We start from the raw sequence: 25,598 nt of genomic DNA, 5'->3' as shown, positions 1-25,598 counted from the left end.
ATGAAATTGAATGCATAAGCAACATGTGGTGAAAATACAAAAAAAAAAAGAGAAGCCTAAGTGTCTATCACCAAGTCAATAAGAAAAATACCCTCAACGTATTACTGCTGATCCCTTTTTAGTCCCACTAATCCCCAAAACAAGACCACAGTTATCTTTCAGGTTCCCTAATACAAGCTATTTCTCATCAACAAGCAATCACCAAATGAGGCATTTTATATCAGCTACGTTGGGTCATTTATCTGAGGCTTGATTCCTGCCATGCTATATGTTCACTGGAAACTGCTCATAATCCATGTGCTAAAAGTTGGGAATTTTGTCATCCAAATTAAATATTTGGTTCTCCTTCTTTAGACTCTGACTTGTGGTATGCATGCCATTTCACCTCTGTGTGATTCAGTTTAGCCTGCTGAAGTTGGCTATAATACTTATCCACCACTCAGGAGTTTTATGAGACTGCATGTCTGTAAAGCATGCTGAGATTTTAGATAAAGGTGCAATATAAAGTAAAGTATAATGAAATAGCTGTACAGAGATCATCAGACTTCAATAGCATCTCTTTTGTCCCATATCATTGGAATTGAAAAACAGTAATGTAATTGCTGTCACTACTGACACTATATAAATGTGCAACATTTTCAAGGAAGCAAATACTATGGGATGGGGAAAAATGTTTCCCAAGATTTCTGTGGAGCATATTGAACTATGATATTCTTTCCCAGTTAGCCAAATGTGCTCTCTCGACATGCAGCTACTATTAATTGCTAATATGGAGGATAAGGAGCTTTCAAAGGACTGTCAAAGCCAGAATAGAAATAGCATTCTCTGTATTACATCTTCTTCAGCACTGCCAACCACCACAGACCAGGAAGTGCAACTCTGGATTATTTTGTTTATATAAGAGTGACTCTTCAGATGATTCTGGGCTAAATTAACTTGAAAATGAAATATCAAAAGAGTAATGTGTGGACTGTCACGCTTCAGCTACAACAGTGAACACTTTCTTGGCAGAAGATGAAATCAATTGGCATACAATGGACAGTCCTTTGCCATACTAATTTTAAAGAAAAGTATCTATTCAACAGTTTCTGCTTCAGAACAATATCATAGACATCTACCTTCCAGTGTCTGTCCTGAAAGACATGATATTTCTCCAAAGGACAAGATGAGTGAAAAAAACAAGACTGCAAGACTGAAAATTGAAAATGTGGAAATTTTTACTTAACTGACCTCTTATCCTGTCTATTTTTTGGCTATAGATCCTATGCTAGCCCTCTATCTTCTCTCATGAACTCTGCAGTGTAGTTTTGAGTTGGTTTGATCTTAAAATTTAATAAGACTCAGGCAGGGGCGGCTCTAGGTATTTTGCCGCCCCAAGCACGGCAGGCAGGTTGCCTTCCGCGGCTTGCCCGCGGGAGGTCCCCGGTCCCGCAGATTCGGCGGCACGCCTGCGGGAGGTCCGCCGAAGTCACGGGACCAGCAGACCCTCCACAGGCATGCCGCCGAAGGCAACCTGCCTGCCGCCCTCGCGGCGACCGGCAGAGCGCCCCCCATGGCTTGCCGCCCCAGGCACGCACTTGGCGTGCTGGTGCCTGGAGCCGTCCGTGGACTCAGGAAGTCTGCATAAGCACCTAATGTTTGCCAGAATCAAAGATCCTAACATGGATAAGCATGCACATCCCTACTTACAAGACAAATTAGGATATAGGTGTGCATCAGTTGAACTGAGTGCATGTTGGTGGCTTTTCTAACAATGTGATGTTATTCTATTTCACTTCTGAACCACACAGAGAACACAATAAAAAAAAACTTTCTATTTTTCTCATTTTATCTAATTTGCATTTTATTGCCCATATTTTGTTACTTTTAATTTCTCCATTGACAGTTTCACTACTACTAATCTTTCACACCACTTGCTCTCTATTCTTGTAGTGTATTGCAGTTAAATGAAAAGATCAGCTGTATCTAGCACATCCTTAAAATCGCAAAAGGTTCCTTCTGCCGTATGTGCCTAGTATGAAAGACTATAATAATTAAATCATTCCAGATCTTGTCGGGCTTTTTATAAATCAAGAAAATTTGATCAGCAACTAGACTTGTCTTGCTTTTCACAAATCTACCCATATCAGAACTGAAATGATACACTATGGAAACTAAAAGCAAGAGAATGACCTCACTGCACATTAAATAGCGCAGGCCGTTGTCTGGCTTGTCGGAAAAAATGTGTGCCCCTTTAAGGGCCGGAGAGCTGAGGGAGTGACTTTCTGCTGCAGGTCAGTGTGGGGACACTGATCCATCCCACCCAGGTTACTGGAAGATAGAGCCGGTGCAGGAAAAGCCCTTTTTTATCTAGACCAGATGGAATAGCACCCACCCTTTCAGTATGGAAGTGGTGAAAAACTGGCGTTTGTCAGGATTCGCTGGGGTCATTGCGCTAATCACTTCTTTCTTTGGGGGGACTAGGAAGGAAGTTTTCCCTCACTGTCAGATTGGCCTAGGCAAAGTGGGTCTTTTCACCTTCCCCACAGTGGGCTTGGGTGGCTTATTTGAGGAAAACATGAAATGGGAGTTAAGCTATAATGTCAAAACTAATTATGTAAACATAGGGTGGATGTCCAGTGTAGGTACTCCGCAGGGAAGAGATACAGTGATCAGATAAAATTTATTGGTAAAGGATTTAAGGGAAGGATGGTGAGGTCCCAGCAGCTGGTTGGGTGAGGACCAGAATGGGTAAGGGGGAGCATAGGTGCCGAATTTCCAGGGGGTGCCCCCCAGCTCTGCCCAGACCCCACCCCCACTCTTCTCCTTCCCCCAAGACCCCACCTGTTCCTGCTTCTTCCCAACCCCACCCCACCCTCACCCCGCCTCTTCCTGTCCTCTCTCCACCTCTTCCCCACCCAGTTCCGACCCCTTCCCTGAGCGTGCTGCACCCTCGCTCCTTCCCCAACCCTCCAGCACCTCCTGACATTACGAAACAGCTGATCCGCAGCAGGTGGTAGGCGCTGAGAGGAAGGGGGAGGTGCTGATCGGTGTGGCCCGCCGGCAGGCAGGAGGCATTGGGGGGGAGAGGGAAGTTCTGGTAGCGGGGCTGACGTTGGGTGCTCAGCACCCACCATTTATTTCCTGTGGGTGCTCCTATGAGGGGGGGCGCTGACGGAAGATTCCCAGGTAGCTACTGAAATGATTATGGAATTACCTGCTCTGTACACTTTTGTCTGCTGGGTACTTCCAGACATTTAAAAATAAAGTTGAGGCTTAATTAACCCATATCAATGTCTCCTGTCCTTCTTCCAGCATAGCATAACATACTTCTTGGTTGATTGATATATTTCACAGACCTTTTCCCTTCCATAATCTTTGCTTTAGAGATTTTTGTGACTACTAAATAAGTTCTTTATTCTATCCTCTACAAACTACCTAGTCCTAGAAGCTAATATAGACTATGAAACAAGGGTCACTAAACCTAAACAAAAAGAAAACCTACAAATTTTAATACTGTGCAGAACTCCTATACCCACTGGCATATGGCTAAGCAACTTACACCTGTAAAAGTGGACTTCCTAGGCCAAACCTGACTTTGCAACCTTAATTCAACCCTTGTGCATATCCATTATTATACAGTCTTTTAATTAAATGATCACACACTATTTTTTCCACAGTTTCCCATTTGTAAAATGGGAATATAATAATACAATATTACCTCACAGGGGAATTGTGCAGATACATATATTAATATATGTAAAGCACTCAGAACCATATTATCTGAGTATTATAGAAAAGCCCATGAGGAAAATTAATGCCTCTGTTCAGTACAGTGCTTAAACAGGGCTCAGTAAATAAGAGCTACACACTGAATGATGAGGATAAAAAGAAGTATTGAATAACTACCCAGCAGTGGGCAACACCCATCCTGTGAACTCAATGAGGCAGAAGTCTCGTGGAAAAAAATTGTATGGGATCCTGTAATTAAAAACTGCACCATAATGCATACGTGCACAAGGGGTGTAAATTAAGATTGTATGGGCAAACAATTCTGCCATTTTCTAAAGTTTGGATGCTTACTTTGCAACCTTAACATTATTTTAACATAGATTTTATTTGTATGTAATATTCATATAACAAACTGCCACCTACTGGTTTACTAATAAGATTTCTTTTTCACATATTCAATATATACCTGTAACACTCAGCTCTCAAATCCTGGACCTTCAGTCAATAAATGGAATCATACCTCAAGAATCTCTTTGCTGTTTCTAAGTCATACCATTAACATTTACAGTAGTAGTAATACTATAGCTAAGTTGTAACTACATTGAATCAGTAACTATGCCTGACCTTTTATATATCTGAAATTCAGGTATATAAAATATAGGTCCTGAATATTAAAGACACCTACAAAGCTAAAAGTGTTAGAGGATGAAAACATTAGAGCTCATTGTCATGTGTCCACAATGTGTTTCTGCTGACTTCTTTTTGCTTTAAGTCCCTTTCTTCACAACACCTCCCCCAAAAAGATGATTGCTATTCCATTATATGAAGGAGAAAAGGAAACCCTAAGTAAAGTTCTTGAGTCCCCGGTTATTGCTTCTGGACTGCTGAAATTAGTATTATTGTGCTCATATGTAGTCTTCTGTTTTCTCAATTGATATTTCATATTTCAGTGACACAAAAACTTTAGTCTCTCTCACTAATATCAGTTTATTCCATATACACTGAGCAGTGTAACTTGGTGATATATGCAGACATGTGTATGAGATCATGCTTTTTACATTTAGTGCTTCTGTAAATATGAACATCACCACTTTGAGACTGAGGTTCATTACAGGCTTTTTCCCAATTACATACGTGTACTTCTTATCACTATTTCCATTTAATCTTTTCAGCCCAAAATTCACTTCTGAAATATTAGTAATATGTAATACCAACGTTTTTGTAAATATGTAGCACTTTTCATCCAAGGGTCCCAAAGCACTTGATAAACACTGATGCCTTTGAGGTAGGTACGGGATATAAGGATCGCTTCACACACCACTGAAATGGAGTGAAGGGGTGTGCATGACAGCTTTGTAACAGTGCACTGGAGTATTACACAATTGCTTAGAGCCCCCCGTCTCCTTTTTACACCTTGGCAACACTTTGTCATGTCAAGAAAGAAAGTATTGAATTGAACTGAACTGAATACTATGTTGAATTTAAAATGCATGGCAATGTAGCTCAGGAAAACTATAACGTTCTGAATTAGAATTCTGGTGGAAGACTGGGGTTAATGCTACTATTCTTATAAAAAGTGCTATGAAACTTTTACAGACTGATCCCTAATTCATCAAAGTCAACCAATCTTGTCATTGACATCAGTGGGCAATGGGTCAGTCCTTTAATGAGTGTACGTGATTGGGACGGGACCTTTGTTTTAACTCTCTTCTGAAAAACGGCACCTCCAATGGCAAAGTGAGCCCTGATTCTATGCTAAGATACTATTAGTTATTTAGTTTGGTGCTTTACAGATACAAATGAAATCCTTACCCCAAAGGCAGCCACATGCATGTAGGAATGAGGGGGGTTGAAATGTAACATAACAGTAGAGTGATTTAGCAATTAACTTTGTCTCACATTCTGTCAATTCTTTGGACTTCATTTTTAAAAAAAAAATGTATTTTCTGAGTAAGGTTGCCCTTCCCCTGCCCCCAAACATCCCCTAATTTTTTTATTTTGAAAGGAGTCTGACCTCAGTGGACTCATCACTCCCCTCCATACTATCTGGTGTCATCTACAACATACTTGAAGAAAAACAAAATCTAATCAGATGAATCCCAGAGAGGCCTCAAGGCAGCTGATGATGGAGGTTAAGAAGTCTCCTAATCCACTGAAACATGGTGCTGTAGCCTCTCCTGCCCAGACCAGCTCCTATGTTGGCTTTTTCCTTCTCCATAGCTTAGGATAGACTCTCTTATCCTATCTTCCAAGGTCAGGAACTTGGTACTCTAGCTTCTTCTGCCCCAATAGATCACATTTTTGCATTAGTTGAGTAGTTACTCATCAAGAAATGGATACTAAATAACCTAACACTAACCAACACCACTTCTCTCAGCACATAGGTCTGCCATATAAGCATCAACCTAGCTTTGCTTATGAAATCTAGTAGGATCACAGGACAAATCAGTCTGACTGCATGCCCAGTGCTGACTACAGAACCATGGACTGGTCTGCTCTGCAGATCAGTCTCTACTTTAAAAATGATCAAAAAAGATTCTTTTCAAACTTGCAAAAGGAATTGCTAAAGTTGTGACAGCTAGGCATTTAGGTTTAGGCATTTAGCCACATCAGGGGCAGTGCAGAAGTAACAATCCCTGCTAGGCATTTCCTAGGGATGGTGCAGCCTGATTCTCTCACCATGCCTTAACCACCATGGTTCCACTTCCTCACTGCCCTCTACAGGATACACAGAGGAAGCAGACCCCAGTCTCCTCTGGGGCAAGGAACTATGATTGTCCCCAGACCTTGTGTGGAAAACAGATAATTTTTTTGTACCAATCACAATTAATAAGCACATTCAGAGAGGAAAATAAAGGCAGAAATAGGTGTGAATGTACAATATTACGGGAAAGCCTGTTTATGACTAATATGTTGGCAAATTTGCTAACAATTGTTTGTTTCTATATAAAATAAAATATGACTAATGCTACCAAGGTCAGTGAAATTTTATAATACATGCTGTTTAAGCAAGAACAGAAGCAGTGTTAATTTTAGATTGTATGTTCCTCAAGGCATGGACCTTGAACTACAGTATTTGTAAACTGCTATGTTTTTCTGTATTGCTGCAGAAAAATGAAATATAACTGGTATGCCTGACTTTTCCAGATAGCTTTGGAATAGTTTTGCAATTCTGAATTATTTACTTGTACCTATTCAAAAGGGATCTCTTGCTTTTTCCCAAATGAACTTCCTAGTTATGGACTAAAAGGTAATAGGTAATAATTGGAGATATACCAATCTCCTAGAACTGGAAGGGACCTTGAAAGGTCATGGAGTCCAGCCCCCTGCCTTCACTAGCAGGACCAATTTTTGCCCCAGAACCCTAAGTGGCCTCCTCAAGGATTGAACTCACAACCCTGGGTTTAACAGGCCAATGCTCAAACCACTGAGCTATCCCTCCCCCCTAAGACTGAAGAATCTTCTACTTCACACAAGTTTATCCTAGTTTTATGGGGGGTGGAGGGGCACATTAGAAAACACTGATTTCCAATAAATTAAGGAAAGCTTCATTTTCCCTCTTTTAAATCATATAATACATACACATGCAGATCCTGTATTAGCAGGAAATGACCCCCCCCCAAAAATCAAGTCATCCTCTGTCTTTTAGGTGTCAGAGTAGCCTGTAGTTACTCCTAGAAGTGACATTATAACTGGCAGATAGTGACTAACTGACTTTTGGAATACAGATTTTTGTGTTGTGTTTAGTTTATCATTCACTATGAACAGCATTCTACACCTGTTGCAGAATTTAGATGGAATAAATGGGCTAAAGACAGTAACATAACCCAATCACTGTCCAACATTAAACAAATTTAAACAAGGTCTGGGGCTTGCTATACCGAGACCTCAGTCTGCTTAGAACCCTGGCAAACATACCAGTAAAAATCCTTTTAACTTTTTATTAAAGATACAGAAGAGAATGAAATCAGTTAAACAATTTAAATGTAAATATTAAATAAGGCTTTCCTATTAACAACAACCCTTGTTCTCTTTCCCTTTAGCTATAGACAGTTTTTAGAAGGAAAAACTCTCTGCTGTTTGACAGTCTCTCAGATGGCATCAAAGATGGTAATAACTGTCCTTCTGGAAAAGAGAAGTTAGTTGAGATGGGCTGGAAATGTCATTGCTGCTGTTGTTGTTAAAGTCTGATCTCAGGAGGAAAAGCCCCCTTGTTTGACAGTCTCTGAGGTGGTATCAAAGATGGTAATAACTGTCATCCCAGGTGGTGTTTGGGATCCAGCTGGAGCTGGTAAGGGTGGCAATGTCATCCGGCCCATTCTGCCTAGGATCAGGATGATGAAGGCTCGGTGTCCCAGATACAGTGGAGGTAACAGCCATTATGGTGAAGCTCACTCTAGTAGCCTGGCTGTTCTTTCCATCTCGTCTCTTTTTTTTGGTCTTTTGTACTTTCCCCATAAAAATCTCTTTAAAGGTCCAAAAAAGGGAGTGATGCGGAAAATTGCCCATCCCCTCATTTTTTTTGTTCACCAATTAAGCCTAATATATGACTCACCAATTTTGGCTCATTAACTTTTGGCTCCAGATCTCCTGTTTTTAACAAGTAGGGTTTCAACACAGTCTTTGAATCATATCAACTTGCCTTTTTGTTTTTTAGACTAACTCAGTTATTCTGCTTCCGTTTCGTACCTTTTCCCATCATCGTTTGTTATTAGAGGTTATTGTGACAGCTTATGAATTTTCACATACTTTTTACAGTTGAGCTCACAATTCGGGTAAATCTGTAGGCCCAATTGTCACAACACACGTACGGGATTCACAATTCATTCTCAAAATACTGATCCCTTTTAAACTGTAAGGTTGAAATCCTAACTTCACTGAAGTTAATGGGAGGCTTGCTATTGACTTCAGCGAGGCCAAGATTTCACACTAAGCGTTCTGTTGCACCTTTTTACTCATTGCTTAGTTCCAAGACACACAGCCCTGTCTCAACACAGATTCACTGACCCAGCACGGTGTGCAGATTATTGTGAACCTATTTTATTATTCCTAAATTAATCAACTATTGGCTAAATTTTCTCATTTTCACAAAAGATTTATTTGGTAAATGGTTTATTATTTACTTGAATCTACTATATTGTGCAAAGTTTAAAAAATTCAGTTCTCTCTTGATTTCCACAGATTCCCCAAGCAGCCTTCAAGATTGACACCATGTTAAAGTATTTGAACATTTTTCAAGCAGCTTGTTCTAAACAGAATGCTTTAAAAATTCAAAAAAGGAGTACAGATAGCAAATGTAATTTCTTTCATAGTTACAAAATGCAAACTCCAAGTGTTTTATCCTAATGAATAAATGAGTTTGTCCTTTATGTATAAAATATAGTTTGTGTTTGTTGCACTAGTTTTTTTTTAATAATAGATGAATTTTAGGTTTGCTTCAACATATTCAATAAAGTGTGATTAATTTGGTTTTTCAAAAATGCAAACTAGACATTACTATATTACTTTGCAAAATGCACAGCTTGCAACATTATTGTCTCAGTGGGATCTTAAATTGAATTGTAAAATGTGTCTTATTTCAAGTTTGATTTATGTAAGAAATTGTAGTGGATAATGCCCTTTTTGAAGTTTCGGTGCTTACTGTGAAGAAAAAAATAACTAAAAATCATAGCATCTTTATCATTATTCAATATTAGACTGAAAAAAATCATATACTGATCCCACATATCATATTTGATTCACTGAATTAACTTTTTTTGAAGTTTCCTATAATGATAGATTACATAACACATTTTTGACATGTCTTGTGATTTTATTGTGATATTCTTAATAATTACCAAATCTCTTTTTCTCTAAAAAAGCTCTCCTGTGCCCTGAGAATTAATCTCTGATACCATTTAACTTGGCTTTTTGAAGTAAATATCACTAGATAAAAAGCCAGCTGGTTCTGAATAATGGGCTACTTGAATGAATGTATTAGTGTTTGAAAATGAGAATACAAATCTTCTAAAAAGATTAATTTCCATAAGAAAGATAGCACACAGATCTACAAAAGAATAAATTCAAAACATAATAAACTGGCAGAAAGAAAGGTAGATTAAAGTAAAGGCAGCAGCACCTTGTTATTGCAGCTGTTGTATAGCAATGATTCTGTATCAATTACAGCATTTTGTAGGTACAGGAGGGACTGTTCAAAGCGTTCAGTATAAAGCCTGAGTCTGGAATACAGAGTACACCATATGTAATAACTTGAGTGATTAATTTTTGTACAGAACATAACTTTCGTTCCTAACAATCAAGTCTTCAAGACAAGTTACAAAGAGGCTCTCTGACTGCAATGTGAAAAGCTAACAACAGTTTTGTTTGTTATTAAAGATTTGGATATGAATTTATCTTTATCATGAAAAGAGCTCTGCTTTATCACAGCACGCAAATGCTGACATCATCATGGAAAGTGACTTTTGTTGTCCTATGGACTTTATTTTCAATATCCTGTTTCAAAATATGTTTCCCTGAATGGGACTAGCATCTGTTCCCACAATTACTTTGACCAAATACTAATGAAAACAAACATTGTTGATGCCTCTCAGTCATTTGTTTTCTGTAAACTAATTATAAAACTATGTGGTTTTAAACTATACTGGGCCAAATTCAAAAGTCAGTGACAGTTTTTCTGATGATGGATTTGATCCAGTTCCCATACAAATGAACAGGAAGTTGGTGCTGATTTGCCTAGGAGTTACACTCCATCCTAAAAAAGTAAAATCTGCAGGATTTGGGGAGTGGAATGTGAGAGGTGGTATGGTATATAAAATATCTAAGTTAAAAAGAAAACACAGATTGCAAATTCAGGCATGCAAAAGAAAGGAAAGGTCCAAATTGCTCTCTTGTGCGTATGCATTTCAATCATCTTGCCCAACATCCCAGAGAAAATCCATAGCAGAGCTAGGAATAGAAAGAAGCTCTCTAGGACTCATTCAAGTGTTTTAACCACAAGTGAACATAGCAATAGTAGGCTGTTATCCTCTATGTAGACCAGCCACTGGTGTGGGATGCAACACACACATTGTCAGTTGGATTACAAAGGTGACAATCAGGATTTTGGGGTTCTGTTTCTTGGGGAGCATGATCTATTAGTTACAGAAAGCACAGACAAACACAAACGTTTATTTAGAAAGGCAGTGTAACTAAGTGGTTGACAGAGTCAACCATATTAGAACACAAAATCAAACTCTAGCCCCTACTGTGGCCCTTGTATGCCACTGGAGTAGAATAGAGAGGCCAAAGGAAGTCAGAGCAGCCCTAGGTGAATTTCTCCCCGGGGAAGCATAGTGGGATTGGTGTATGTATCCAAGCACTATATTGAGGACAAAAGGAAGAATATCCAGGGCTTTTCTGTACATTGCAGAAGCACATCCAAGGCAGTTTAGTAAGGTTGCAATAAATCAGAGTATTCTTGGAGGATGCTCTAAATTATTCCAGAACAGCCCAACATCTGTAAGGCAGAAAGGAAGTTTAAAGCCACCTTTCCTATCTTTTGTAGGCTGCATCTTTTACGCTGCAAGGCACAGAACAGAATCTGGCACATAACATCTAGTCCCAGCTTTGCCAGAAGTGACCTTGCACAATCTCTCATTTACCACATCTGTAAAACGCAGGGGAATTACATTTGCCTTCCACCTAAAATAGGGGTATGAGGCCTTGTTCAACATTGAGGGCTACAAAGTACACACAATTATTAAGCTCAGTCACCAGTGGAGCTAAGACTAAAACTCATGGCTTCCAACCCAGTACTCCTTTCTACCTCTAATCTAAAAGGTCAGTGGCAGCAGGAAGCATGCTTAGTACAGTAGGCATGAAGGAGCTCTGGAACATGTAGGACTGGAGCATGCTTAATTCAAATAGAATGGAGATTTCAACAGCAAGCTTCTAAACAAGCTTCTACTGAACATGTACAAATGCAATTTTCTGAGGCTTATATTTGAGCCAAATTTAGATAAATTATCAGGTGCACAGCAAAAGGCACCCCTCTTATTTTCAATTTTCTCCTTCAAAGCCTTGAGGCACTAGACTTTTTTCTTAAAATGGTTGGAAAACATCTTGAACATTGCCAAACTATCCACCCCACCCCCCACATTTGTTTTTTTGAGATGGCTGGACCATTTTTGGCTGAAACTTTCAAAAAAAAAAGTCAACCTGAGGCAGAAAGAAGCATTGATATTTCAACCCAAATAATAAAAGTGTGGCAAATAATTAAACCTGACAAAGCATTAAATCTACTGTACTTGTCACCACCAGCTCCACCAATGTGTAGATCATAGTATTAATCTGAGTTGGTTGAAAAAAATTATATGGAAAATGGGAACACCAATGAAGAAGTTCTGAAATAATTTGAAATTGGAATGATTTTTTTTACATGTATGTTTAATTGCAACTTATTATATATAATATTTTGTATTTGTCTATTATATTTAATATTTTGTGTTTTATAATGTTTAGCATTATCAAAATAAATTGTTTAAACATTATCAAAATACTGTATTTTGATAAGGTCATTAACATGCTTCCTACCATAAATATTTCACAATTTCCATTCCACAAAATACTTAGAAATGTCATCTTTTTGTCCTGATTTGGAACAAGAAAAACTATGAAATGTCATCTTTCCCACAGGATGGATGTTCTGTTTTCCAACTATCTCTAGTATTCATACAGTGTGTGTATAGTAACATTTATATATGTACAGTGGTTTCTGCCTCTAAAGTCTATTGACTACAATGGGATGTTTTGGAAGAAAAGTTCTACTCGACATGAGTACAGAAATATATTGTGCAATTACAGTGCAAGTACAGCTTTATATTGCATTTCTGACAGATATCACTATGTAGATATTACACACACTGTGTGAATACACAGTGCACTGTGTACACAAAACAACGTCCAATAGATCAGACTTTCTGTAACAAAACAAAATGAAATGATAGTCATTGTCCATTTATATCTGAATGCAAATCCCCATTGTTAATCAAGTTAATGGAAAAACTTCAATGGGAGAAGCATCGAGTCAAAAGACTTGAACCACATGTGCCCAAGAGCTGTGATGACACATCTTGAAGATTATAGTTTCATCTATGATTTTCGTTTGCTAGATCAAATAAACTGCAATATTTCTTTATGGTACATTGCAGACCTCATCTTCAGGATGAAATAAGCTTAAGCAATTAGAGAATATTCTAAATAAACAGATGAAACTAAAAGTTTATTGCTAAGATGTTTAAATATGACGGTTAATGTCTGTCATAATGAAACTGGAAAGAACGTATTGACATTACAAACACAAATATTTCATCCGCAGAAATTCAGTTGTGTTTATTCTAAAAAGATGTTTCTTTGTAGCCTGCGTTAAAATTAGCTACAAAATGTTTTCAGGAATTTTCTGATAGTAACACAATAATTTTTTTTATCATGCTACTTCAGGAAAGCTGCTTTTAGTTAAAACATAAAAATGGTAGTTACAAGGTTTCTGCAAACATAGCTGCCATTCCATTAAGGGAATGGCACTGCAAACAGTAAATAGTGGCCCCAAGGGAAATGTAAGTATTGATTTTATTACTATGTTGGTTGGTTTGTATTTGCAATTGTCAACTCTAATTTTAGGCTGTGCATTAAGTATCCTTATAACAGCTTAAGGAAAAGAGCCAATATTAATTAGAAAATATTGATAATGTTTTTATAAGTCTTAGATTTAGTGCATGCAAAGCATATATTTTGAAAATTTTAAACCTACATTTTAGTTGTAAACATAACTAATCAATGAATGGACAGGAAAATTTAATTACTTGGATAACATGATACTTTTTTACATTGAATCATATGCTGCATGTTTTTATTATTATTATTATTATTATTATTACTAAGATAAAGTATGGAGATATTTGTCACTACAACTGACTATAGTACAGCAAACAAAATATTTCTGAAATGAAGTGAAGTCATTTACCTATTTACTGTTCAAGTATGAAATGAAGTTGAATCACTCTCCATCTTTCTCTCTCTAGCCCTGATCCTGCCAGTTACTCTGCATGATCAGACACTATCCCATCGGCACAAGCACATAAGTAAATTGCAGGATGGGGGAACTATATTTGGGGAAACTGCTTAAATATAATTCAGACACTTATTTCTATCCTCTAATCAATTTTAAAAACAACAAAATGTATGTCCACTCTCATGATCTACAGATCATCTGATAATATATTACTATTCGTTTCTGATAATTCCCATAGACATTGTACAAACACAAGAGAAGGCACAGTCTCTGCCTAAGAGGCTTACATGCAAAAAAACCCAAGACTAACAGGCAGTCTTGACTTTATGTTGTAATATAAAGATATACAGGTTATCTCCAAATACCACCACAAACTTGGAAATAAAAAAGGAAATGGGAAAAATATATTGTGATGGTGAATTTTAACAATATGAAACTGGCTTAACAATTCACAAGAAAAGGTTTTCCTAGCTATATACACTTTATAATTTTTTTTAGGAGCATTACATGTACACACTTACAACTAAAAGTCTCAGAGCCCAGGTTTACTGACTCAGGCGCATGCTAAAGGGCTAAAAATAGCAGTGTAGCAGGTGACTCTCAGAGGCTAGAGCCCAGGATCCAACTCGAGGGAATGTCTACACAGCTGTTTTTAGCCTGAGAGCACAAGCCCCCCATGCCTGAGTCAGTTGATCCAGGCTCTGAGACACACCGCTGTGGGTTTGTTTGGTTTTTTTTTAAAGTGCAGATGTATCCTAAAAGTGTAAATTAATATTAAAACAAACATTGGGGTTTCTACCCAAACTAAAATATATACCATCTTTTAGGACATATGCATTCAAATATGCCAATATGCCAGTTGAAGAATAATGTGATCAAGCCAGGAAAAAGTGCATCTGCTGTGTATTAGCTCCACAGAGGGAATTGCAGATCGGCTTGAAGGATGGATTGTATAGTTCATGTAAATGAGCCGGCTGCTCTAGTTGCATCCAATATCATCATATACTGGACCAGTCTATCTCTGCTCACATGAGGGTGTAACAGGTCACAAGATCCCGCCCCACTGTAACCTGACTGTAAACAATGCCTGAGAGTCTTTTCCATCCAAAGCCTGATTTATGTATCTTCGTATTCATATTGTGGTCATCACCAAAATATCTGAGGACTTTGGTAACTGAGGTTTAGATTGTGGTTTTACCATAAGCCTGGAGTCAGAGGCAACACATAACTGCATTGTCCAGGAGCACACCTGGGGATGCAGAGGGTTACAATATGATCCCTCGTTTGTCCACTACACCAGTTTGAATGTTCTGGCTGGTGTGCTGCACAGGTAATCAAGTCTCTACCTACTCCCCTCCCCAATGCAACTATGTGCTGCCTCTTACTCAAGTAGGAAGGAAAGTAGTGATCCTGCAGAGGCTGCTCTGCACCCCCACTGAAACTTGCACTATGGGTAGCCAGCACAGGAGTGCCCAACACAGGGAACAACTGTGCCCTGAGTGGTTAGAGGTGGTTCCTATGTCTCATCACTAGAAGTGGTGGGGTTCCCATAATTGTTTGGGAGGTGGTGGCTGTCAGCTCAAGAGGCTCCTCCCTCTCCCAGACCAAGTTCTATTACAGAACTAAGCTAATAAGATGTTGTATTTAGGAAATATTATTTAAAATTTCTCTGCTGGCTGCCTCTTTAGCAGCAAGGAGAAACCTGCCTTCTGTTCCCTGCCTCCACTTCATAGAAGTATAAAAGGTCCAGAACACAGCTGAATCACTATGGGAGCTGGTCACACAGAGGGTACACATTGAGTACTCTTTGCATACTGCTGGGTCAAGCTTGGTCTGCAGGAACACAAGGATGAGGATTGTGAGTAAGCTAAGGGGATGGTGTAGGATTGACAAGCAAGTCCATGTACTGCATCTATATACCGAACAAGAACCCATGTAAAAGAGTACAACAGAAAGTTGTTACTTTCTCAACTTTATCCTGTCACCGTGGGGAGCTATGTGCTGGACCCAAGGCCCCCACTATGTTTCTCAAACCCTTAAACAAAGTCTTAAGTGGGGCTTAGGTGATACGGAGTTCCTTGTTCATAGGACCTCCCAAGGAAAGTAAATCTCACTGCAGTTCACACTAGCTATGAAATTTTGGAGTTACTTATATTACTGAGTGAAAAAACCCAGTTAGGCCACCTGTGTGCTCATTACCAGGATTTCACACAACCATAAGATTTTGCAAATAAATTACTAAATCCAAAGCACAAGCTTGTAATACAGTAACTATAAACTTGTGAAAGAGCAATATATAAACTTTTATCATATTTGCAATAGCCCTTCTGTGATTATAGCAATATATTAATAACATTCCTCAGTTCTGTACATCAGAAGTTAAATTAATTGTATTCACATTATTTTCTGCATTTTCTTAAGATTTTAACTTTTAAGAAAATGTATTATTCTCGATGTACATATAATCAGAACATTCTTATACTATTCAGTCCCAGCATCCTCTGAGTACACAGACTAGTATCAGAGAGATACAGTGGGGACACCATAATTCTTTCATATATAAAGAGAGATTTTCTGAACAAAATAAAAGTTGTATGTTAATTTTTAAAATTGTGCATACGATAAAATGATCTGATGCCTTTGAAAGCATGAGTGGGGAATGGTTTGTTTCTGTTACAGTTGTCAAATAAGACCACCATATTGCAACACTTAACAGGCTTGAAAAGGCAGACCACAAAAGGAAAACAAGTCTCTCAGTCTATAAACCTCTTTGTATGGTTTTGCTTGCCTAATGTACAACACAAAGTTTCCTCTAACATGTTTAAGCAATAATAATTGTATATTGTTCCACAAAGGAAAATTAACTACAACTTTCAATTGCATCAAATGTCATTTGTAACATTTGTCTCTAACTAAAAGTTGAAATGTTCAGTCATAACAGGGAAATCTATATTCTTTTTAAATTCAAAATTGGGCATAATGCATTTTATGAAAAAAGGTTTTTTTTCAGTTTGATATAATAATAGGAAAAAAATGAATTCCAATACTGTTTAGCATCGGGGTTTCATTCTGTTTGATTTGCATGGAATACAATAAAGGCTTTAACAATGTCACTGATAACATGAACTATGTCAAATATCTTTTAGGAGACAAAAGTTTTGTCTTATAGGAGACAAAACAAAAGTTTATTACTCTCAGAGAAATCTCTACCTGACTGACTGACCAACACACTATTGTGAGTCCCTGATTTAAGGACATCTTCTCTCATCTGGAAAGTTGAAGGGCTGAGGTGGGACTTCTAGTCACATGGGAAAGCCTGCACATTGCATATATACCATTAACATGCTTTTTGGGCAGCATAGAGAGATAGTTTAAGGTGAGCCAGCTTGGTTTCTCTGCCACAGAATTCATATCCCAAGGTAGTTGGAATATATACATCAGGAAGGACTTGAAATTGCAAGTCAGTGTCAGCTCTGAATGGAATGGGTAAAACATTCCAAAAAGCACGCAACTTCACTAGTAGGAGTTTGGGATGGTTTAAGTCAGTGGCTCTGGGCGGTGCTGGCTTCCTATTGCTTAACAACATATTTGGAGTCAACCTGGGAAAAGAAAGATGTACAACCATGGCTATTATTAAAGACAACATCACCAAAAGGAAAAAAGAAAGGAAGAATTCATTATTTGAGGAAGATCAGAATATCCTGGATGAAGGTTTAAGACTAAGAGATGTCTGCATTTACTTTTTTCCTTGGTGGTGTGCAGAAAACTACTTTTTGCCTGTTATCAAACAGAATTGTAATTTTACTAGAATCAATAGATAAAATATTATGCACACAGATTCATATAAGGGTAAATCACTATGACATACATGAGAGACAGACATTCTGTATGCAACTTTGTATTCCTCTCTTTGTGCCAAATACTGGTCTCCTTACTCACACATGGCTAGATCGCAACTAGCCTTATGAACCTTCTCATGGGAGTAAGAGAATATAAGGTATTCCCTTACTCTCCAGAATGGGCTAACCACACAGAACCACTATGTCCCCCTTCTCATTCAGAGGTCGGTGAGTGGCAGCAGGGACTGAGTGGACCCCAGCCCCACCCACCCCCTCAAAGCATCGGCCAGCATAGCTCTGGGTCACAATCTTCTTCCCAGGCAGGGCCGGCTCTACATATTCAGCCGCCCCAAGCAGTCATGCGTGGGAGACGCCTCGGAAGCAGCGGACCTCCCGCTGGCTTGACTGGTGAGGGTCCGCTAGTCGCGCGGCTTGGCTGGACCTCCCGCAGCTGCGGACGGTTGGCTGGTCCGGCGGCTCCGGTTGAGCTGCCGCAGTCATGCCTGCGGGAGGTCCAGCCGAGCCGCACGACCAGTGAACCGTCCGCAGTCACGCCTGCGGCAGGTCCGATCGTCCTGGGGCTCCGGTGGACCTCCCGCAGGCATGACTGCGGCAGGTCCGCCGGCCCAATCTGCCGCCCCTGACGACAACTGCCGCCCCACGCGCGTGCTTGTCGTGCTGGGGTCTGGAGCCGGCCCTGCTCCCAGGCTGCTCCTGGGGCACATGCAATTCCATGCTGCACTCTGCTTAGGCCACATTGTAACCTTGATGGGACTAACCGTGTGAGTAAGGTGATCATGATTTATCCCTTTCTCCAAAACTTCATGCAACTAACAAATTTGCATTTGTCTTTTTCAATTCGACTTCTGAACAATAACATACTAATAGATTTTATGTTAAAGGCAATTAAAAAGACAAAATTCCACATTCTGCCAACATAACCAGAAGAGGTGTTTAGTTCAGCTGGTATATCACAACAGGAAAATGCAAAAAGGGCATGTTTAAGGAGGTTCCCTCCACCCCTTTTTTGATAAAACAACTTGGAATATATTTTTTTACTTTAATTTCCACATTCCACTAAAAGAGTTTAGTGTCTTTTTTCAAGAACCACTAGAGTGCACTATTTTCATCGCTGCATCAAGACAACACACCAGGAAGCATCATTCATATTGCAGACAATTATCTGAGATAAAGCCCATGGAAGCAGGGATTGTAGATTAAATAAATGTTGACATGGGTATTTTAATAAACATGCCACTCACAAGTTGTCAGGTACAGTTACCCTGAGGTTTGGAGACACAAAAACTCCTTTCAGCACTTTGGCATATCTCAAGTAATTAGGAGCCATCTGCCAAACCCTTCTATATTTTGTCTCCAACAGCCATCTTGAAATGGCTGAGGCTTTATTTCATGCTGGAGGGGATATACTCCTCTCCATCCACAAACTGAGAGAGGCCACAGAAAGAGAGAGAGCAAGAGTAAGCAGTGACAAAATGAGCACTGGGAGTTTGACAATGAGGAAAGTTGGCTGCCCAATTAGCTGTTAGTGAGCTAAAACAAAGACAATTAAATACATAAATAAATAAAAACCTCAGCCCCCAACTCAAAGACAAAACCAAGGTCAATTTAGGACCTAGTCACAAGCTAAAATTCCCAATATGACCAATTAAGGTAGAATTATTCAGTTGGGGTTATTCATCTTATCACATAGATTGCAGAATATATTTCTTGCAGCCAAGTGGTTTATATAGGCACCTGTTGCAAACAACTCATGGTCATCAGATTTTAAGTACCTCATCTAGAGATCAAAGATTCTGAACTGGAGGAGCAAAGAGAGACAGATTTTATAGAGCAGCATTAAAAAAACATTGCAAACTAATCTACAGCTCACTGCCCTAATCCTCCAGTTAAAGAAGCCTTGATAAAAAGGAGCCAAGGTGGAATGTACAGAAAAAAAACAAAACATCTTTACTTGGCACCCACCTTCCACTAGAAGTAGAGGAGTCTGATTAGTCTTTAGTCGACTAAAGAGATTTCTCCAAGAGATGGGAATACAGATATAAAGAATTAGAGATAGATATGTATTGACCCTTAGAACTGGTCAGTGACTTACTTATAGGTTCTCAATTTGTAGATGAGCTGAGCTCATAAAGAAAAGTGACTGAAATTTATTAACCACTAAAGAATATTTTGAGGAAGACTGTGCCTATATTTAAGGAATGGGATCCACCTTAATTAAAACAAAACCAGATGGCAGGAACAGCCAATGGGAAAGTGTTGAGAGAATTATTTAAACTAAGTGCTGGGAGAAAACTGACAGGTGCTGAGAAGTAATCAGGTCAGGTATCTACTAAGGAAGTCAGTAAACCAAAGGTAACTATTTCTTAGCACAAGCCTGGATGGAAATCAGAGCTGAACAGGAGGAGGAACAGGCTGAGATCATAGAGATATATTCCAGAAAAATAACATACAACCAGACAAAATAGATAATAAAAGTAAGTAGATGGTCAAAGATAAAACTATAAACAGCTAGATGCTAATGTGAAAAGCCTAAATTACTAATATAGTCATATAGATTTCCTGGCAGTGAAATATAGCTTTGGCACAACAGGTAGTTCAGAAACATGGTGAAATGGAGTCATGTAATCCTTGTCTATAAACTATGCAGAAAGGGCAGAACTGGTAGTACAGTAATCTTGTACCTGAAAGAGTCCATGGAATATAATGACGCAAAATTTCTGAGTGACTAGGAACATAAAGAAAAATTTGAATGGACACAATCCCAAGTCATAAGAATACAAATAACACTAGCTGAGGAAAAAATATGAGGGCATAGTATTAAAGGCGATCGGAGGAACCTAACCTGTCTCTAAAATCAGTAATAATAAGTAACCTCAACAACTCCCATATAAACTAGTTAGTTATAAATCATACTGGGACAAGATTTAGGGAAGCAATTTCTTAACACCACAAATGATCACTTAATACAGGGATCGGCAACCTTTGGCACGCGGCTCGCCAGGGTAAGCACCTGGCGGGCCGGGCCAGTTTGTTTACCTGCCACGTCGGCAGGTTCAGCCGATCATGGCTCCCACTGGCCATGATTTGCCGCCCCAGGCCAATGGGCGCTTCAGGAAGCGGCACGGGCCGAGGGATGTGCTTCCTGCAGACCCCATTGCCTAAGAAGGGAGAACTGGTGGTTACACCCCTATTACTCAGCATCACCCAAGTGGAATACGGATATCCATGATCCTCAAGAACAGCAGACATCCACATCAGTGTCTCAGTGTAACTTTGTCCACTGTCAGGAATAAGTAAATGATCTATTACGGGTGCCTTAACTCTGGAGTTTTGTAGTAAAATGCAAAATCAATCTGGGAACCCAGGAGTAGATGCAATTTTTTTTTCTGTACATCTCCTTTACTAAAGAAACATTTCCTCATCCCTTCCAGACATTCTTTTCATTCATTTGTTATGGTTCTTTATATTTTTCTTTCCCTCTAAACAACTGTAGCCTTCACCAGTACAATGAAGTTATTTATGTCTAAATTCTTGTTGCTTTCGGGATTTTTCTTTATGTGTTTTGTAATTGCTGTAGTTGATTTATGACTTGTATGTCTCAGATGTAAAATGGAACTAGAATATAATTTTTTCAGCCTTTAACCTCTTTTACCCTACTTTGATTAACACCTGTAAGAACAGCAGAGACATACAAAAAAAATCTCTCTAGTTTTTCCCCATAAAAGAACTCCTTCTCTAATTACATTGTTTTAGAAAAGTACTGAAGATCTCCCCTGATATGAATTAAACCAGCACCCAGTTGGTGCTTTATTATCTCTTCAACAAATGATTTATCGTTTGTCATCTGAAAGCAAAAGAAGAGGAAAATTACATTTTCTGTACCACTAGAGCCAGCCCGCTGATTGGTTCTATGGTATACAGTGAAGATTATAATGAACAATATTGTTAGGATATCAGAAATAGTTAATGCTAACAAAACTGCTTACACAAACATACTGGCACTTGAGACAACTATAGCTAAAATAGCAAAATAATTTCTGTTTTAACCTTCTGTTTTTCACATGAACATAACTTTCTGAAACATTTAGCTTTTGGGCTGACGTTTCCTATATTTGGTGTCTGCTTATAGCAGAATATTTTTCATTTTGTGAAAGTTACAACAAAATCCCTTCAGCTGTTTAAGCATCGGTGAAAAAATTAAAAGTTCTCCGGTATTAAAAGTTGTGGGGTTATTCTTATTTTTCTAGTTGGGGGAGGGGGAGGAGAGGACTCAGCAATGGATTAATTTTGAAATATTTTACTTGGTTTATAAATAGGCCTTTTGAAGTTTTTTTTTTAAGTTTGGTATAAAATGGCAAGGGTATTCAATGCACCACAGAAAATTTCATTACTCTGTGGGGTGCACACCTAAAAATAAATGTGAAGGACATATATATGCAGGTAATTAACTGTGCAGATAATTGATTATAGGAACTTCCAAACTCATCTGCTAAAGAAGGAAGAGATATTGAGCTGAAGAGGGTTCAGGAAAAAAAAGAGTGATGGGGCTTGTAAGTGCAGCAAACTGTTTATCACTAGACTTGTAGCACCTTTGTGGCACCAGAAGCCCATTAACTCTGTAGCAAGGACCTTACAAGCTTTTTTGCGGGTGAAGCCTGTACAATTTGTAAATTGTGCAAGCTAAACAGCTGTGTTTCAAGGAATTTACAAGGTCAGTAGGCTCTTTTCCTATTTTCTTTAGAAAATCCAGGAAAAATGGATGCACACTACTAGCCCTAATACTACATTAATGTTGCGGAAGCAAGCATTCGTATATTCATTAAATTCCAAGTGAACATTCTTGCAATGTTGGTTTGACCTTTTGTCACGGGTGAAACCTTAAGGTTTAGAATATCCTGACTTTAGATTACTTGATATTTCAACTTTAATATTGCATTATTTTGTGTGTATGTTATAAATGTGAGACAGAGCAAGAAGAATACAGTACATGATACTGTAAAATCAAAGTGGTTTTGGCATGAATGTGGGAAGCCTGGATCACCGACCCACAGAATTATCACTCATAAGTAATGCTGATAAAGCCTTTATACCAACCCATACCATCATGTATTCTCTTCTTTCTCTTTTCTCATAAATTGTATCTATTTAGACAGAACAGCAAACAATAATTAAAAGTACATTAAGTAGCTGGGACATCACATCACTATATCAATATTAGTAATTCACATCACAGTTACATCAGTACTACCATATGAATTTTGAAGATTGTGGAAGGTAAACAAAAATCTTTAAAAGCAGAATTTATACCTGCGTACGATAACATAAGCAGAAGTCTGGAATGCTGTCTTTGTTTTGGCTTAAACATGACTAGAACACTTGGCGAAATCTTTTCATTCTGCAATCTACTTAGTGCTAATTTTCTTCCCTGTGTAGGAAAACATTGTTGCACATGCAGCTATGAAAATGAATAACTTTTGGGGAACACATTGGTGAGGGCAGACTATTAGGTAACAGGAATCTTCCTGGATATCATAATGCTCACCTAGAAACTATGAGGGTGACATTAATCCTCTGTGATATTTAGAGCATCTTAACAACACTTGTCAATAAAAGTGTGCTCTATACTCAGAATGTTAAGATCATCAAAAATCCTATCTTTTGAGCATTTATTCTAGGTATCTATTTTTTGCATCAAAGCATGCACGGTAAAAATACATAACCTAGGGGAAAGCGTCAACTTTAAATATATCTTTCCCTTTGATAAAACTAGTAAGAGTAAAAACATCTTTATATTATTCTGTATTCGAGAAAGTGTAGTATATTCATGTGTAATTTAAGCATTACTTCCTATAATGAGCTGACCTTCTATTCTCCTTAACCCTTTTTTCATCAAAGCCACCTACACCCACTTTGCCTTCTGTTTCTCTAATCTGCAATTATTTATGTTTTCTTCATGCTGCTCCATCCGCCATGGGAGCAAAATTGTATTTGGTGAAATATAGAGCTAATTATACCATGAACCCAACAACAAAAAGATAGAGCAGATGTTACTTCAGACGTGCTAACAGTCCCTATGCTTAATGCACACATAGCAAAGGACTGAAGACAGCATTTGAAAACAATATCTGATCACGATAGCTTAAACATGCAAATCTTTTTAACACAAAAGTCAAATAGAGAAGCATTGTCAATAAGATCCAATCACATACTCTACTGATCCCAGAATCACTGTGTTACACACTGATTTTTCAATACTATAATAAATATGTGAATCCACCTTGGTACGATTTGCGGGGTGGGATATACAATATTAGCTAATGATACTAAACTTGCTTCCAATTCTGGTATTTAGCTTAGCTTTTCTTCTTTCTGTTTACCCATCAACTTATCAAGTTCTAAGCTTGTACACTGTCCATCTGTTTATACATTGGAACATATTTTAAAAAGATCAGAAGAAAGAGATCTGTTGGTAATTTATTGTGTAGGCCTTGAAAAAAACTTTTTTTCTAATTCCCATCAATGGTCACACAAACAGTGCGAAGTCAGCGTGAATAAGCAAGTGTCAGAAAAAACAGGCCTTAAAAATGAAAAAACTATGGAGTAAACAATGGAGCCAAACTGCTCCTATTTTCCTAAAAGGATTATGATTCATCTACTGTATAGAAGGTCATTGTCAATATTTAATTTAGTGACAAAGTACCCATCTTGCTGTTCCTGTGTTATAGAGGAAATTGAAGAATATCATCATGCCAAGAAGATCTTCTGTTTTTTGTTGTATGCTACGCCTGTGAGATACTTCCAAATATGTCCCTTCCATCTGTGTTTAAAACTCAGAAAGTTCTTCCTAAACATAAAATATGCTTAAGTCTTTATTCTGCATATATAGGTCCAAATTGTCAGAAGTTTGCAGATACAGTTCAGGGATCTGCATGTTCTCATCCCTAGTCCATATGTTACAATTAGGTTACAGGGGATGATGTTATGAGAAGCAGGACGTCTAGACATCCTGGTAGTGGGGGAGAGAGGTGAGTTTGTTAGTAATGTGGAGCTGATTTTCAACGTCGCGGTAGGGCAGCAAACCTCTGCTGTTTTCAGGTTTGTGTGTGGTGTGTGCCTTTCCCACTAGCAAGGACACTGGCAGATTCAATAGAAAAGAAATAGCAAAACTGCAAAATAGCTCATATTAAAAATATATAGGTGGAAGAACACTGTTGTGCACCTGCGGTTGCAAAGAGGTGGTAGGAAAGCACCACAAGCATCTCTTACTAACTCTAGCACAGAAAAGCATCTGATCATGTCACATGCCAGCTCTCATCAAATGCATCTCCTCCTAGAGAGACTGGGTGACACTTTCATGTATATGTTAAGGCAACTGAAAGCCCTCTTGTCCCATCAATAATCAGAGGGAGACTGCCAATAACCAAGAATTGCATCTTGGCCAATGAAAGGACACCAGTATTAGGAGCTGGCAAAAGTACAGGTGATTAATACTTATCACCAATCAAGGTAATGAACTGATGGCTGCGGTAGTTAGGAGGGAGTTTGGCTTTCATTATGAGGGATTTAACAGAGCTAGAGAGTGTTCTCTCTGCAACCTGTCCACGTGGGTACAGTGGAAGAATGTTATGCTACATTTTAGACTTTGCATATCTGTGGAAAGACTTGGGCGAGGGAGCCACCAATGACAGACTTTTCCTATAAATTATCATCAGCGTAACATAAGGTTATTAGGCTACTGCAAATTATTTAAATCCAGGTACAGATTCATTACAGTCAATCTGGAAATGAAACAGTAACCCATGGGCTATGGGACTGGGTAAGAAACTTCAATATGTCCCTTCCTTTTATCTATTTACTCTACAAAATGTCCATACAAATGTTCAGGGTGATTCAGAATAACTGGCAGGCCTTGCAATCCAATATAATTCCTGTATCTGTTATCCCTTCATATATCCTAATACATTATACATATGTAATCT

General features: G+C 38.5%; 1 protein-coding gene across 4 annotated transcripts in view; it reads right to left on the bottom strand.

Annotated features, from left to right (window-relative positions):
- DACH1 (dachshund family transcription factor 1) overlaps positions 1 to 25,598 on the bottom strand; it is a 438,354-nt gene that overhangs the window by 143,030 nt on the left and 269,726 nt on the right. The window lies entirely within an intron of this gene.

The sequence above is a fragment of the Mauremys mutica genome, chromosome 1 (assembly GCF_020497125.1).
Source record: "Mauremys mutica isolate MM-2020 ecotype Southern chromosome 1, ASM2049712v1, whole genome shotgun sequence".
NCBI classification, from domain to species: domain Eukaryota; kingdom Metazoa; phylum Chordata; order Testudines; family Geoemydidae; genus Mauremys; species Mauremys mutica.
Note: the sequence above shows the minus strand (reverse complement) of the source record. Positions and strands in the feature narration are given on the sequence as shown.